At 41.7% G+C, this 16,007-nt stretch overlaps 1 protein-coding gene across 1 annotated transcript in view; it reads left to right on the top strand.

Moving 5' to 3' along the window:
- The first annotated feature begins 1,072 nt into the window (after positions 1–1,072).
- Positions 1,073–16,007, top strand: part of USP26 (ubiquitin specific peptidase 26) — a 53,152-nt gene continuing 38,217 nt past the window's right edge. The window contains exons 1-3 of the mRNA XM_027054327.2: positions 1,073–1,158; positions 4,836–4,931; positions 5,549–5,594. The gene's annotated coding sequence lies outside the window, so the exon portion shown is untranslated. The remainder of the gene's footprint in view (positions 1,159–4,835; positions 4,932–5,548; positions 5,595–16,007) is intronic.

Genomic DNA, 16,007 nt, shown 5'->3' with positions numbered 1-16,007 from the left:
CATTCCAGGAAGAGGCAACCGCACAAAAGGTGTGATTAGTCTCGTACAAGAGGCCTAAACTATGGACATTGGCGCTAGAGGGCTAGGAATTCAAAGTCTAGTCTGGCTATTTCCTAGTTCTTTTCACGATCCCATTCCTCAGGCCTCTCTCGCTCCTACACGCATCCTCCCTGTTCTGTGAATGCTCTCCTAACCACCCATGCACAGTTACGGAGTTGCCTATTCTGTGTATCTGCTGTTCAATGACTCGACAACTCCCCACTTAATACCCCTGATGCGTATGTGCATTTGTGAGCTGGGCAGCTGTTTGGGCTCACTTTTTTTTTTTTTAATTTTTTTTTTCAACGTTTATTTTATTTTTGGGACAGAGAGAGACAGAGCATGAACGGGGGAGGGGCAGAGAGAGAAGGAGACACAGAATCGGAAACAGGCTCCAGGCTCTGAGCCATCAGCCCAGAGCCTGACGCGGGGCTCGAACTCACGGACCGCGAGATCGTGACCTGGCTGAAGTCGGACGCTTAACCGACTGCGCCACCCAGGCGCCCCTGGGCTCACTTTTTACTCCACATAGATCCCTGGTATCACCCCTATGTCTCTTTCCCAATTTTAGTAAACGTGATAATCAAGTGAGCACTCCCAAATATACTTGCTGTAGCGGTTGAATTCCCTGCCACGGCCAATCAAGTATCTGGTTCGAGTTCGATCCCAAGACCAAAGATGGTGGAGAGAACTTTCCAGAAGGAAGCAGTGACACGAAAATCTGAAAAAAAAAAAAATGGTTGAGGCATTGTTTGAATTCACACTGGGACCAATCAGGGAGTCTGGTTTGAATTTGAAGTGGCTACTTCATTCCGTACTTGGAATTCTCGCAACCCTGACTCAAACACAGACAAAGCCAAGCGAGAATCCTTCCCACCAATAAGGAGCTGACATCTGGAACATAGAGGTTTTCCACAGAACGAGAAGAGTGAGTGGATAGCACCCCCACACTAACCAATCAGGACCTTTGGGGGCGGAGCCATAGGCTGGCTATAAAAGGGGCCCAACGGGTTGCTACGGTGCCCATTTTGCTTCGGGTCGTGTGCGGCGTCTGGCGTTGGTCCTTCCCCTCAGGGGCGAGGGAACGTGGCGGCTGGTCCCACACAGAATCGGAAGAACGTAAGATTGATTTAATTCTGAATTGTCACGCTAGTGGCCTATTTGTAGTACACCTTTTATAGGTGGGGGTATGAAATGTGGTACTATGTTTTGCTAATCAAGAATTTATTTTAATAGTCTAGCGGGCTTTATGCCTGTGACAGGGTGGGTCCCGTAGGTGAATTTGGGCACAGTATTGTGCCCTGTGATGTTTTTACCCGTTTAAATACTGGTCTTGGTCCCCTCTTCTATGTGGCGTCAAGGTTCTCTATGGTGTTTGAAACTTAAAAATGAGGAGATGGCGCTGCCGCCTGAGCAGGCGCGGGACAGCTTCGTAAGTCGCTGCCTGGGAGCTGGTTTTGCCTCCTGTTTTGCATTTTGGGATGCTTATTGCCTGTGTGAATTTGTTTGATTCGTGGCCCTAGTCCCTTTGTCTCGGTGATTTTCCGCCTGACGAGAAATTTCACACGCTGAGGGATCGTGCGTGGGATTAGGGCAGTTGGGGGGGGGCGGCTTCCTTCCAGGGTCATTTGGCGGCGGGGGGGGGGGGGTTCCACCCCTTAAATATCGTTCGTGTGGTGAAATTTCGGAATCGCTCGTGTCGTACGCTAACTTAATTTAAAAAGAAACAAAGTCCCGCGGTGTCGTCGACTTGAACGTGAGCAAATTGACGACCCGATTCACCTCAGGACTTGTGCTTTGACGGCCTTAATGGCCTTAAACGCCAAGAGCCTTCAGGAACCTTAACGCCGGTTTGCATTTTGCTATCGTGATACTGAACCGAGAGCGGGCCCGGCCCTTCTCCCGTACCTCGCTGTCCAAGTTTGGTCTTGTTTGCGCCGGCTGTTTTCCAAACGCTGTGGGTGCTCGTGAGCCTCCGGTCAGCCCATACTGGGTGTCCTTCCACGTTTAATTTTGGAGAACAGTTGCTCGTTCAGCCTCGTTGCGTTCTGTTAAATTTCGGTATCGGGGGCTCCGCGGGTCTCTTATGGGAAGTGGGGGAATTAAGGGTCAGATCAAGTGCCTTTTAGTTGGTAATATACTTGCGGATTTGGTATAGATTTATTTGGTTTGGATCCTGGTTTTGTTCTCACTTCATGAATTCTTAAAAAAATATATATATATAAATATATGTATAACTATATATAAATATATATATTAAATATATATAAAATAAAAAATATATAAAACATATACATTAAATATATAATAAAAAATATATAAATCTATATATATATTTATATATATATATATATTTTTTTTTTTTTTGGTGTCGATTTGCAGGTGCCAGAATTTAACCCTCTGGCTCAGTTCTGTAAGTTTCACGACAGTGAATGCAGTGGAGGGTCTTGTCCGGGCGGTCATTTAACACAGTTTGGCACTTGGTTTTACAGAGAAATTGTAGGTCTAGTATCATTTTATTACATTAAAAGCAGCTCTTGGTCTTTTTCGTAAGCTTTGTGTAAAAGAGTTGGGTGTTATCTTTAATTCGTAAAGAGTTTTCTAAGGGAAGGAAGGTATTGTGGTATTTTCGGTGTGAAAATGCACACCACTTTCACAATCTGCGTGGCCGAGAGTGTATTTTAGGACAACGGATGCCCCAGAGTGCCGGTCACTGGCCAACACGAAATGCTGTTTGCGATTTTGTTTTCTGTAAAAATTGGATGTTTAATAGCACGTTATTGAATTCATTTCTGCTAGTCTTTTGCATGCATTTCCCTTGACAAATGTGAGATATTTCAGTGTATAAATTTGGAAAGGAACGTCGAGACTGCTGTGTTTCTGGAAGTGAACAGCCATTGGAAATCATGTTGCATAGTTCTGAATCTTACTTTACAGTAGAATTGTGTATTTAACATAATGGGAATGTACAATTTTACCCCTCGCTCCTCTTTCCCGAGTGTTTTTCCACAGAAAAGCCAGATTTCTATGGTCTCCAGTTACGAACAAACAACATTGTTTAGTAGCGAGTTAGCACCGAAACTGGCGGGAATACAAGGCTCCGCCTCCTGCTGGCGCGTGCTAGCTCCGCCTCTAGCCCACGCGTGCCTAACTCTGCAGTAAGCTGGGTTAAACCTTTAAATGGCAAGTGCAGGCTTTTGAAATGGACAGAGATGGCTTATTTATATCCATGCTTCTATTTTGTGAAATGTAATGTGTATTAACTAAATGAAAGGAAAACTCTGGTCTCTCTCAAAGATCTGAGAACCCTAACCGCCAAGAGGAACCTGATTCTTGCCTGAGGTAAAGTGGTGCTGGTTGAATTTGTCTGGTTCATCCTTAATTTTGACTTGAATTGTGCATATTGTTTACTATGTAAATGACTTATTGATACCTTTATTGGTGGAACGTTGTTATTCTCCAAATATTATCTTCCTGGACTATATTGAGAAACCAGAAAGATCGATTGTTGGTAGGATTGAAGGCTGCCTCGCTTTTGTTGCTATGAGGAACCAAGGTTTGGGGAATGGGGACATTAACTAGCTTCACAAATACTACTGTTTAAAGCAGAGCCCTAACCCTTGAACAATTTCCAACTGTGGGATTTAGGTCCAGGTGTGGAGTTTGAAGGCATTTTATTGTATCCACCTTTCTCAAGAGAATCCCAGAGGGAGAGGGGACATTTTCTAAAGACCACATCCACAAAAGCCAATATTAGTAACTGTCAGATTTCTTCCATTGTTACTTGCTGTGCTCAGTGTCAGACGGTAACACTGCTGCTTAATGGTTGAAATTATTCATGAAATTACTCTAAATGATACTAGCTTAATTCTGATGTCCATGATTTTCTAAGTTACTGCATTACCAACTACTGACACTAATACACCACGAAGTGCTGTTGTGTAACCTGGTGAACAGCCCTGCCAAGGGTTTTATTACCCAAGGCATTGAATAGAATAAACGGATTCATTTGAGACCCACCCCTAAAGGAATTAAAGGATGCTGTCTGTCAGTCTAACATTTCATAATGCCCCCGTGATGTTTGATTAAAGCAGAGTAACTGGATCATTTTGAAGGGACAATCGAAAATCTGAAGCAGTAGTCTTATCTTGTAACCACAGGATGAGTGTAGGTGCTGTTTTACATTGTCTTTCATTCTTTATGATTGGGTATCCTAACCTCACCAACGGTTTTCAGAAGTTCCTCTGGATAAGTGAAAGAGTATAGGTGTCCCAGCCACCCACCCGAGTTTCCAAGTTAAGTAACTCTCTGCTCACAGGCAGATCTCCTTGCAGATTCATCACCTCCTTCAGGACCTGTGATAGAAAAGTCCAGTATTGATCAGTCTGTGGGCCTGTAATGTGAAGAAAGTGGAAATAGAACCCATAGTCAGAACCAGCCAGATGAATAAGTGCATCTCTGTGTAGCATGAGCTGAGGGGTATTGGGCAGAGAGTGGCCCCCCTCTGCTGTCCTCGTGTCATCATTAAAGATGGTGTTGAAATGTTATCCCCAGGTCTTTAAAAGGTAGGCATGGTGGCAGGGTCACTCCTGGGCACTGCCGCCTAACTCCACGGTAGAGACCACGACCCTTTATTAGGCAGGACCATCTTTTCTCCCACACATATTTGTGTTCTTCTCTACACTGTGGTTGCTACTGTTAGAGTTTGGCATAATTAGACTGTTGTGATTTTAAAGAAACTTCACTTTGACTTTTTAACACCAGAGTTTTAATCTTTCTTTTTATTCTTTTTTCAGATCCAATAACACACCAGAACGAAGGAACGAACTAGATTGTAGAAAACAAACTTCGGAAGTCAAAGCCAAGTGGGGTGCTTAGCTTTGTTTCAACAGGTATGAGAACATGGATCTGAATATAATTTTAAAGCCAACCTCTGTCTATGAGAAAGAGGGAAAGATGAGACCTATGGACCAAGTCGGGGGCAGGGAATGGTAGTCGGCCAGCCAACCCTCCCTGTGAGGTTTATTTGGTACGGATCCTGAAGGCATAGGCCAGCAATTAAAGTAATAGAGGTCAATTCTCGTCTAAATCTTTACTCTTCGATACACTGTTGGCCATTTTATTGGTTTGCAGACGTTGATGGAACCACATGCCCCACATGGCGTGTTTCATACACAGTAAGCCTGTTGTCTCTGAGTCTGAGAGACACTCTGCTCATTGTCACTCTGAGGCAATAGTCTGTCAGCTCAGCTGACTTCTAACATATTATTTCAACACGTTGTGTCACTGTTAAAATTTTTTCAATGAATTCAGGTACTGGAAGCTGTGGACGGATGAGGTTTGAGATTTGCATGCTAAGGCTCCCTGACCCCTGTCTTTCCTGTCACATTACACAAAGATGTGCAGTGGGATGAATGGACTTGGGTGAACTGATCATGACAAAAAGTGCTAATGTTGATTGGGTTACATTTAATGCTCCTGTATAATCCTCTGTTTTGTTCCTGTCCAGGTCACAGTTTCTATCAATATAGTGGCCAAACCACAAGGCTTGATTGGTAAGTGTTCCCCTTATTTGGTGCTGTTTCCCCGAGATTGTTACCCACTGTGCTTCTTCAAAACATGTAGAAGTTCTGTGTCTGAACTTGATTTCACTTTTGCTAACTGTCAATTTTCTGGCAAGGTATGCAGTAAGTGGGTCAGGATTTTTTTCTGGTGAGCGATGAGATTTCATATTCATTTGGGGTTGAAACTTCCAGAACGCGGGAACACCAAACCTCAGAGTGGGGACATCTTCTGACCACAGTTTACACTTTAAGAGGTGTTGCTCACTTTGGCATATGTTTTGGAATGTGACCTTCCCCTGCAGTCCTGGAACAGTAAGTCTTAGGAATGGTACTTATTCCTACCATCTGTAGAGTAAATGCCTGCATTATGCAGCTCTGAGGCTTGGTGCTTTCTAGCTTGCCTATTGGGGTCAGTCAGACCTCAGTTCAAACCTGCCTCCATCAGTAACTATTAGTCCTAGCTAACTCTTTGAGCCTCAGTTTCCTTATCTGCAAAACAGCAGTCATACTTTGCCATCAGGGATGTTGTGAGAATTAAGTGTGACACTTTTTGTAATGCACCAACCACACAGGAGGTACTCAGTGAATTAGTCCCCCATTTCCTAAATGTATGTATCTGAACAGGACATTGTACTGCTTGAGGTAGCCCCCTTTCTGCCCCCTTCCTTTAATTATCGTCTTTGCTTTCTCAGCCACAGCGCATTCTTCATAGGTTACACTGGCTTGTCTCTGGAAATTATACCTCTGTGATCTTGCTTTGAAGCAAGAGGTGGCCCAGGGACCTGAGATTTTCCTTGTGCTGAGCCGGGTTCTTTTCTGGCCAATTTGAACACCTTACACTGAGGCTGACCTGGCTCAGCACCCGGAATGACATCCTAGAATTTGTCGAGCTGTGCAGGCCGGAGGGTACCTGTTAACTGAAAGTCCTAGAAAGTTCTCCTCTCATTCCTCCCCCATAACAAGTGTCTCCTGGGCTGCGATTAGTTCATTTAAGATTAGGTGAAAATCTTGACAGTGTGAAGGATGGGACAAAATGCTCAATATAAATATGCACTATCCTAAGATGATCTCAAAGAGACTGTTAACTTTTAGTCTCAAAAGATATCTCTGGTTCCGCTACTTTTATATTAGCACAAGTTATATTTTGGTAAGATTATGGAACCTAGAGTTCACCCATTCAAGATAAAAATCCACATTTCTGGGGCACCTGGGTGGCTCAGTCAGTTAAGCATCCAAATTTGGCTCAGATCACAATCTTATGGCCCGTGAGTTCGAGCCCCACTTTGGGCTCGCTGCTATCAGCTCAGAGCACACTTTGGATCCTCTGTCCCTATCACCCCTCTCCCACTCACGCTCTCTTTCTCAAATGTGAATAAACGTTTTTTTAATCCACATTTCTTTTTGATTGGAAACTAAAGTGTCTAGCTGTTGCATAGCTCGTTGACATTTCAAAGCCTTTTGATTTATCCCTGTAATTGATGAAATTTCTTTAAAGCCCTGGACCCTGGGGTCATTATTATTTCCCATTAAGTGAAAAACTAAGGCCTGAAGTATTTAGAAAAAGCTTTACCCAAAACCACTTAGTGGCGCAGCACCAACTAAGTTCCCTCACTAAGCAACATGATGGTGACCTTAGCTTACATGGTTGTCCAAAAAAGGTATGAAACTTTATTATAACTCTGCTACCTCATCCCCATTCCATACACATTTGTACCCACTGCAGATTTCAGTCATCTTGAGTCTTTTCATTGGGGGCGGGGAGGTGTGGAGAAGGCCTAAATGAATGGTTTAGTGGGTAATTTCACTAAGCTTTGGCATTTAAAAAGTGGTTACAAGGCAGAGAAATCCAAAAAGGTTAATGTCCATTTGGATGGATTATCCCCAGAATTCAGGAACCTAGGAGAAGTGAAAGGGACTCTATTCAAAACTTAAGGTGGAGCCTGGCTTCTTGAATCCTAACAAGTTCAGTCTTTTGCCCTTCTACTCATCTGGGGCCTACTTGTGAATGGTTGCTAATTATTTTGAATTTTAATGGGCTATAAATTCTTGGTTTGATTTTTCTGCCTCAAACTCATGCTTAGGTTAAACGTGTTTTCATACTTATATGTATATTGGAGACAGATTGGAAATTTAATGGCAAGTCTATGTGGATTATGGGTCTTTTATGTAGGAAAAATCAATTTTCTTAGCACTTCATGAAAAAGCACCATGTACACAAAGGTTAATATACTCACATTTTATTTCCTTTAAAAATAACTTCAAATTGTAATTATAATGCAGAGAAGGTCTAAAGACTACAAAAAGTGGTATGCTAGTAAATGTTTAACAACTGGCTCTCTAAAAGAAGAGAAGACACTGATATATAGCACTTTCCAATTTCGGAGGTGAAAAATATCCCATCATGGCCAATTTTAAGCTACAAATATGACATCACAGAATGCAGATTTAGGAAGAACTGTACACTCTCCACTCCTATGAGGCAGATCTTACACAGAACTGAAAGAATTTAAAAATCACTGATGATCCAATTACGTAGAGTTACAAGCACTGCCAACATTTTGGTGTTTGTGCCAACCAGTCTTTCTGTGAAAATACCCATACTGGTTATGATGGAGAGTCTTGTCATTGGATTTTGGTAAGAAATCTGTGTTTTCTCATTCAGATATTTGACTCCCATTTTGTTTCCAAATATTATGTACACACTTAGGAAGCGTGTGTACATGATTCAGTGAATTTTTTTTATTCTAGTTTTTGTTAAGCCTAATGTTCCACAAAGCATTGTACAGTGTGACATTTAAAAAGTTGTATGATTGCTGCAGGTGTATTGCTCCTCTACTTCAATAACAGCATATGTAGGGATGGTGAGAAGACCATGATCCTCATAGGGAGAGTTGTAGTTCATTTGCATGGCTTGATGCGGACTGATTATAGGTCCGGCCCATGGGACTATAAACACAAGTGAGCAAGAGGCTTTCTCTGTGTTGTTGATATTTACATTCTCAGTGGCTAGAATTGGTTCTAGGAACAAACTGCCTCCTAGTTAAGGACCTTAGGTCTTAGGGGAAGTGTCAAGAGGGACAGGAGGCATTGCTACATGTCTATGTGTAGGTACACAATTTAAGCAATCCTGTCCAAGGTCCAGAAGGAGCTGATGAGGTTACCACACTGTAGCTGGACCAAGCAGAATCTCCAGGTCAGTCTGGTAGAATACAGTAAAAGGACTCTGGATAATCATGGGTGCCTCGGGAGAGCCTCGTGACTGCTAGATCCCCAAAGAGCAGACCTGTGAGCTTCTGCCAGAGTCCAGAGTAGAGGTTCTGCCCTTCTTGCTCGCATCTTTGTTTAGCTGATGATGCAGTGATTAATGTCTGGGGAAGGACGTCACTAGAGGCAAGAGAGGCCAGCTGGAAGTGTGGTGGGAAGAGAACGAAGAAAAAAAAAGGATTGTCCATGGTGTACAAAGAGGCATGTGCAGCCTGCTGCTCAGAGAGTAATTTCTCTAAATTTGATCTCAACAGATCTAGTTTCATGGTTTCCACCTGGGCTGATAAGTGCTTATATCTCTGTCCGGATCCTTGTGGAAGTGAGAATATATAGGAGTCACAGAAGAGGAGCATATTTAATAATATATTGTTTTGATTCACAAAACAAACAAAATGGCTGCAGGCGAAGATTTTCACAGCTGGCGTAAGTGTTAATTAGAACCAGTTAGAAGCCTTGGCTGTGAGAGGGCTTGTTTAATTTAAATATCTATGCAGAGAACTGGTTATCAGTGAAAGGCATGGCTGGCACCCAGCCATCAGGAAACCCCCAAACCTATCTGTTTCCTTGGACTTTTGACCAAAACAAAGTCACCCTCCCCCCTCCCCCCCCCACACTGAGTACTTCAACCAGTGAAAATTTTCATTCTTTTATTAAGCAAAAACACTCTCCAGTTGCCTAGTGTCAGCCTTTCTAATTTTTGGCTATTCTATAAATATGCCCTCCACTTGCACATGTAGTTAGGTTGAAATGTCAAGGGACCACAGGGGGATGTTTATGAAATTCCATAAAAAAATGTTTTCACAAAACTGAGGTTTATTGGTATTCCAGAGGAGCTAGTAATGACTTCTTTTCCATTTGAGTCTGCTCCTTGCCTTCTCCCCTTCACCTTGAACTTTTGCTTGAGTCTAGGAATCAATTTTGCCTAATTTCCAAATGCTGCTTGTCAGTGTTTTGCCTGGATTCATTATATATATACCCAGAGTGGAAGGTAACTTGGTGCATCTTAATAACATAAAGACTACCCTTCTCCTGAAAAGCATCTCTTCTCTTCCTGCTATTTTGTTCTGTCATTTCTTGGCAGAATTGAGAGATATAATGTTTCATTAAAATGAGGGGTTCTCTTAACAGTACGTTGACTCTTCTATCTCATTTCATGATAAATTCTGCTCCTCACATGCAGGAATTTGCAGGAATTCATATTTTTCATGGTGTTCTCATGAATCAGAAAGGACTGTTCCTTGGTCACTGTCCAACTGTGGGGCCGACATGCATTCCTTACAGTGTCTCTGTGCAGGGCTCTTCCAAGTAGAGTTTAGCTAGCTACTCACTAAGTGCACAGACCAGTCAGGAAATAGAAGTTTGTGTTTTGTTTTTATTTCTATCAAACTTATACAAGTATGACATCTTGTAGGATAAAATAACTCCATGAGGTTTACTCACAAAATCAGTAAGTAGTTCCCCCAACCTACCACCATTCCATTTCCTGTTCACCGTGTTTATCCCAAAGCAGCACCATGTGATCGTGCAATGGTAGAAATAACTGGTGCTAACAACTGCTCAGAAAAACATAAGAGCTCTAAAAAAAATTGAAGATGGGGTGCAGTGGTCACTTTGTGGATGTCTTTGTGCTTGTCTATCTAAAGGGGGGAGAATTACAGAGGATAAATCCTCAGAAGGGGGACCAGGAGAGGGGATTAGCAAATAGGAAATGGTCTCTCACCTTCCAGGAGCCTACAGCATGGGCATCTGGGAAGGCTAGGAACAACAGCACCGGATAGAGCTGCTCCCGAGGACGAGGACAAAGCAGCAAGTTAGAAGGACAAGGGCTTTTGGTGTGAAAGGTATCACGGGAATTGTGTGTTCAGGGGAGTGTCTACTGCTCCCTTCCCCCCCCCCCCCCATGCTTTAATATCTCCTCACTGGACAAGCACCCAAAGGGATATCACAGAACTGGGAGTTACATTACCATGGCCCAAGATGTAGCTAGCAAGTATGGAAGGAGATAGACACGTACCCTGAGGGAAAACCACCACGGTCTGCAAACACCACTTATCCCTATAGGTTTCCATTTCAGAATATGGACATTCAAAAGAAATGCATAGCACTGTTGTCACCTGATGTTTTAAAACACTTCCATGTGTCTTCCCACCTTTTGCCTTGTGGCTTGCTTCAATTGATAATGAGTGATACCCGAAGATGATTTTTATTGGGCAAAGATAATTTGTAAGAGACACTTTAAATTTTAGTATCCTTGAAGGTGCTGAGTTTGAGAGGCATCAGTTGCTTTACATGCTTCATTTAAATACATAGTGCATCTATGGTCCCTTTTTTAAATATGTGGGCAATTAGCTGGTGGCTCCATGCTCTTAATATTATCCCCTTTCTTGGTCTGTCATTAAAGTGACAGAAAGACTGATTGCCCTTGATACATGAGGTAAGGATGGTAAGTAGTGTTCATCATCTCTTTATCATCTAGAGTCTGAGACTGATTCCTTTTAGTCCTGAAAATCTATTGTATTCACCAAAATGCTGACTGATATTTGGGCTCCGCTGTAGGTATTCTAAATACTAATTTCTTGGTGGTAGTTTCTCAACCTGGAAAAATGATAGCTGAAAGTCTTAGGTATATAAATATACTTCAGGAGTGCACTGAAGGCTGGAAGAAAACCGGCCACACGAGGCAGTGTGGAAAGGAGTGAGGGGAAAGTGTGTGAGCTGGGAAGTACTCAGCAATTCACCATCAGCCCACTTGTCAGGAGACCATTATCTAAGAACCTTTCAATTTTCAGAATTAGTTTATATATTTGATTCATTTCTTTCCAAGCACCTTAAGCTCATTGGAAAATGAGTAGTTTGGAATTGGATTGTCTACTCAAATCTGCAGTAATGTGGGAAGAGTATCTAAGAATTACAGAGATTTAAGGGTCCTCAAGACAGTGCTCCAAATATGTGTAAGGAAGAAGCAGATACCAAGGCACATTTTGAGTACAGGAGAGAGTACTGCCCTTTGGCAAAGCTGAGAAATCGGTGAAATTTATTTACCATTTTCCCTGTGAATTCTGTACTTCTAAGTTGCTGTAGGCTTCGTGGTCTCTGCCTCTTGGGGATTTTTCTTGGGCCTGTGAAAAATGGCTCTGGGATGAAAAATGGCTCTGGGGATAGGTGGCCTCTCAACTTCTCATTTGTTTAGAGAGTTGGGTTATCTGGGACAGGCTTTTGCACATGAGCCACTTTTTGAGGGTGAGGTTGCTCCAATGTGTTTTCCTTCAGCCTTTCTATATTGCACATCTTTCCTGCTGTACTTTAAAGTGCAGTTGTGGTTGCTGCCTGCAGCAGTTCATTCCTCACTTGGGGTCCCGCGTTGTGATTTTCAGGAGGGTTCAGCTAAATTTCTAAGTTTAACTCCTTACATTGGTCCATTTCTTTTTCTTTCTTATTTTGGGCAATTCTGTGTGCTGGGTTTCAGTGCCTCTTTTTTTTTTCCCTCCGACTCTCCTTGTTTTTTGGCTCAGACCTTTGTTTTCTTAACACATTCTCACTGTAATGACACTTCTGAAACTGATGTGTTTTGTGTCTGTCAAAAAGCATCCATCCTTCAACTAAATCCTGTCTCTTTTCCATGAACGCCATCAGGCTATCTGAAATGCACTCCAAGGTTTGGTTTTCTCAGTCCTTGTCTTGCTTGGCTATACTCTATCATGTTTCATCTTTGGTGTGCCTTTCCTAATTCCATAAATTTCTCTGCCATGTGCCTTTAGGGAAACTTGCAGTTCCTATATGCCAACTCACTTACAGTAACTGTCACTGGAAAATCATGCAGTAAGTCTGTTAGTATTTTATATTGATATTGCTGGATTTTTCTTCTAATCCATCCAGATTTTTTTTGTCTTGATCTTTAAGAGATAGTTTCCTAATTGCTATTATTACACACTTTGTGCTGCTTAATCATTTTCTGTCTCTTGGGTCCACTCTGACTACTGAGTTCTTGTCTTTCATCAGTTCTCAGGTTCTTGGATCCTGGTCACTCATGTGATCTCTTACAACTTAAACATCTTTCCTAATATAGAATACACTCTTGAAGAGAATGTAGACCTGGATGTATGTCCTTTTCTCATTTTGTTTGTCCTTCCTGGTCTTCAAGATCTAATATTCCCCTGTCTGCACAAGCTGACTTCTAAGATCTCGTACTTAATACTAAGATCTCTTACATTGAACTTACTCTGGTGTTTTAATTCTACTGCTCATGTTCTTTGATTTGGCAGATTAGTTAACTTCTCTGAACTTAAATTTCCCTAAGTAAGTATAAGATGCAGATGATAAGATTTGCCCCAGCTTCTTAAAGGGGTTGTTAATGAGGGCAGAAGTTAAAAGCATTCTTGAAAGTTGGGTCCCCAGAAATACCACCAAGATAATTTGTTGCTAAGGCAAAGCTGAGTCTGTCCTTACTCTGGTAAGGAAGAGCGCTACCTTGGTAGAGCCTTAGTAGCATGTCAAGGGGGAAAGGCAAAAGGGATAATTGTGAAGTTTGGGAATCTGAATGAAGGTGGCTGTTTGAGTATGAAAACTTGGGTAGGATTGGTTAAGTATCATGATATAATAGTGTAGGATTGGTGGGCCCAACAAGGGGAAGCTTTTGAGACAAGGGCTTTGGTTTTAATCCTATCTGCTTGAAAACCTGTTTGCTGTTCATCTGAATTTTTTTCTGGGAGCTTCTGGAATAAGCAACAGAGTTATTTGCTATGTTTTTCTTCATGAGCGAGAGTTACCTGGAATAGTAAAGTCATGTTGATGAATACAGAATAGTGAAACGATGTTTGATAAGACAGAGTAAAAAAAATCATGTTAATGTAGGCAGTTCAATGTGAGGGGGTAGATGCTTTTAGTTCTCAGTATACAAAAGCACTTTTTAAATGATAAGTACTACATAAATGATGGTGGTGGTATTGATAAAGTGAGTTTAACTTGCTTTTGATTCTTACACTTTTTAACCTAAATGCAATATTTTTTCTTTTTAAACTTGGTAGGAAAGGGAATCTTTATTCAAAATACTAAGCTTCTGAAATGCCATTTAGTTCTACTTCCATGCCTGTCCCCAGCCTCACTTGAAAAAGTCAAGTGTGTAACCACTATATGATTTTCATCTACTCTTCTAGAAAACAACCAATTATGAATGATAATGAAGGGCAAATTTAGGAGGTTTTAATTCAGGTTAATCCTTCAAAACTAGATAAAATTATTGAAGGGAGATATACGCCAGCATGCTGGGTGAAACAAAAACTCTCCTGGCAAACTCAAGGCAGCCTTCTGCCTTCTTTATCTGAAAGCGAAATCTATCGTGGTAGGTCTTTTCTTTCTAGCTTCCATTATGGCCTTAACACTGGCTCACGAGTTAACTCCAGTTACATGGTATACATAAACTTTTTTAAAAACTCATTGGCCATAAACTGGAGAATAGGTTGCTTTACACATATACTGATATAGGTACAATATCATAAAAAGATTATGTTAACATTGGACCAAAAGGTAAAATTTGGAGGGCTCCTGGGTGGCTCAGTTGGTTAAGTGTTTGACTTTGGTTCAGGTCATGATCTTATGGTTCGTGAGTTTGAGCCCCGCATCTGCCTCTCTGCACAGAGCCTGCTTCAGATCCTCTGTCTCCCTCTCTCTCTGCCCCTCCCCTGTTCGCACACATGCTCCCCCGCCCTCTCTCTCAAAAATAGATAAACATTTAAAAAAAGTTAGAATTTGGTTCTCCCAAGATAGTTACTACAGAGTTTATTATCTTTAGGCTACATAAACATCAAATCAGTATTATTGGATTAATCTTTTAATTGTGTGATTTCTTACTAATAGTTCTGACAGGGACAGGTCTGACATTGTAGAAAATAAATGGACATAGAGGAAAGAGCTTTGTCCTTTGGCATATATTATAGCTTCTTAGTAACCTAGAGCTTGTATATTAGTTTATTAACTTTGACAAGTGCTTGAGTGCTTGGAGTGGAGGGGGAAATGGCTACAGGAAGCTGTTCCCAGTGTTTAGTATTGATTATTGTTCCAAATGGATGCCTGTCTATAGTAAATCTCTGTCTCTATCAATCTATCTATCTGGAGAGGGATGGATAAGAAATTATTTCAAACTCTAGTGGCTTAAAACAAAATGTTATTTAAAGTTTCTGTGGGTGAGCAGTATAGGTAAGGTTTATCTGGATGGATCTGGGTCAGGGTCTTTCACAAAGCTGTTATCAAGTTGTTGGCTAGAACTGTTTTGTCTCCAAGGCTCAACTGGAGGAAGATCCGTTTTCAGGATTACTCATGTTGTTGTTGGCTGGCTTCAGATCCTCAAAATCTGCTGGCTGGAGATGTCAATTTCTTGCCACTTGGGTCTATCCATAGGGCAGCTCACAAAATGGCAGCTGGTTTTCCTCAGAGTGAGTGACAGCCAAAGAACATGCCAAAGATGGAAGCCACGGTCTTTTGGTAACCCAGTGTCAGAAGTGGCATCCCATTACTTCTGCTGTGTCCTCCTTGCTAAAAGCTAGTCGCTAAGTGACCACTCTCAAGCGGAGGGGATTACACAAGGTTGTGAATACCAGGCAGTGAGGATCCTTGAGGGCCATCTTTGAAACTGCTTACTACGAAGCCTGACTTAGTCCTGCAGTTACTTCAAAAACCCAGTAGTCATGAATACTGTCTTCATTATGAAACCTTGTGAACTTGAGGAGGTAGCCTTTGTATGAGACTGTCACCATTGTGTAAGAAGGAAATGAGTAGAATTATAAATTCACCCTATTTTCCTGCTAGAAGGACTACAAGTATCATCTTGTTTAATACTCTCTTGTATATAGAGCACCAAAACACTGATTTTTGGAGGTTGTATGAACCAAATAAACTGCATTTAATAATATAGTAACACAAATAGTGTTAATTTGGTTCCTCAATGCATGGAAATTTTTGGCATTGGAAAAATTTTAAGCTAGTTTACTACTTTATTGTATATAAAAGGATAGAACTCAGGAACAGCCAGGTGGAAGCAATGCATAGGCCAAGGGTATACGGAAGGGTTAAAGAGTTTCCATGTTCTCTGAGTGCCCCACTCTCCTTGAATCTCCACCTAGAAGTTACTAATTAGGGCTTCTGATA

This window comes from Acinonyx jubatus, chromosome X (genome assembly GCF_027475565.1).
Source record: "Acinonyx jubatus isolate Ajub_Pintada_27869175 chromosome X, VMU_Ajub_asm_v1.0, whole genome shotgun sequence".
Taxonomy (NCBI): domain Eukaryota; kingdom Metazoa; phylum Chordata; class Mammalia; order Carnivora; family Felidae; genus Acinonyx; species Acinonyx jubatus.
Note: the sequence above shows the minus strand (reverse complement) of the source record. Positions and strands in the feature narration are given on the sequence as shown.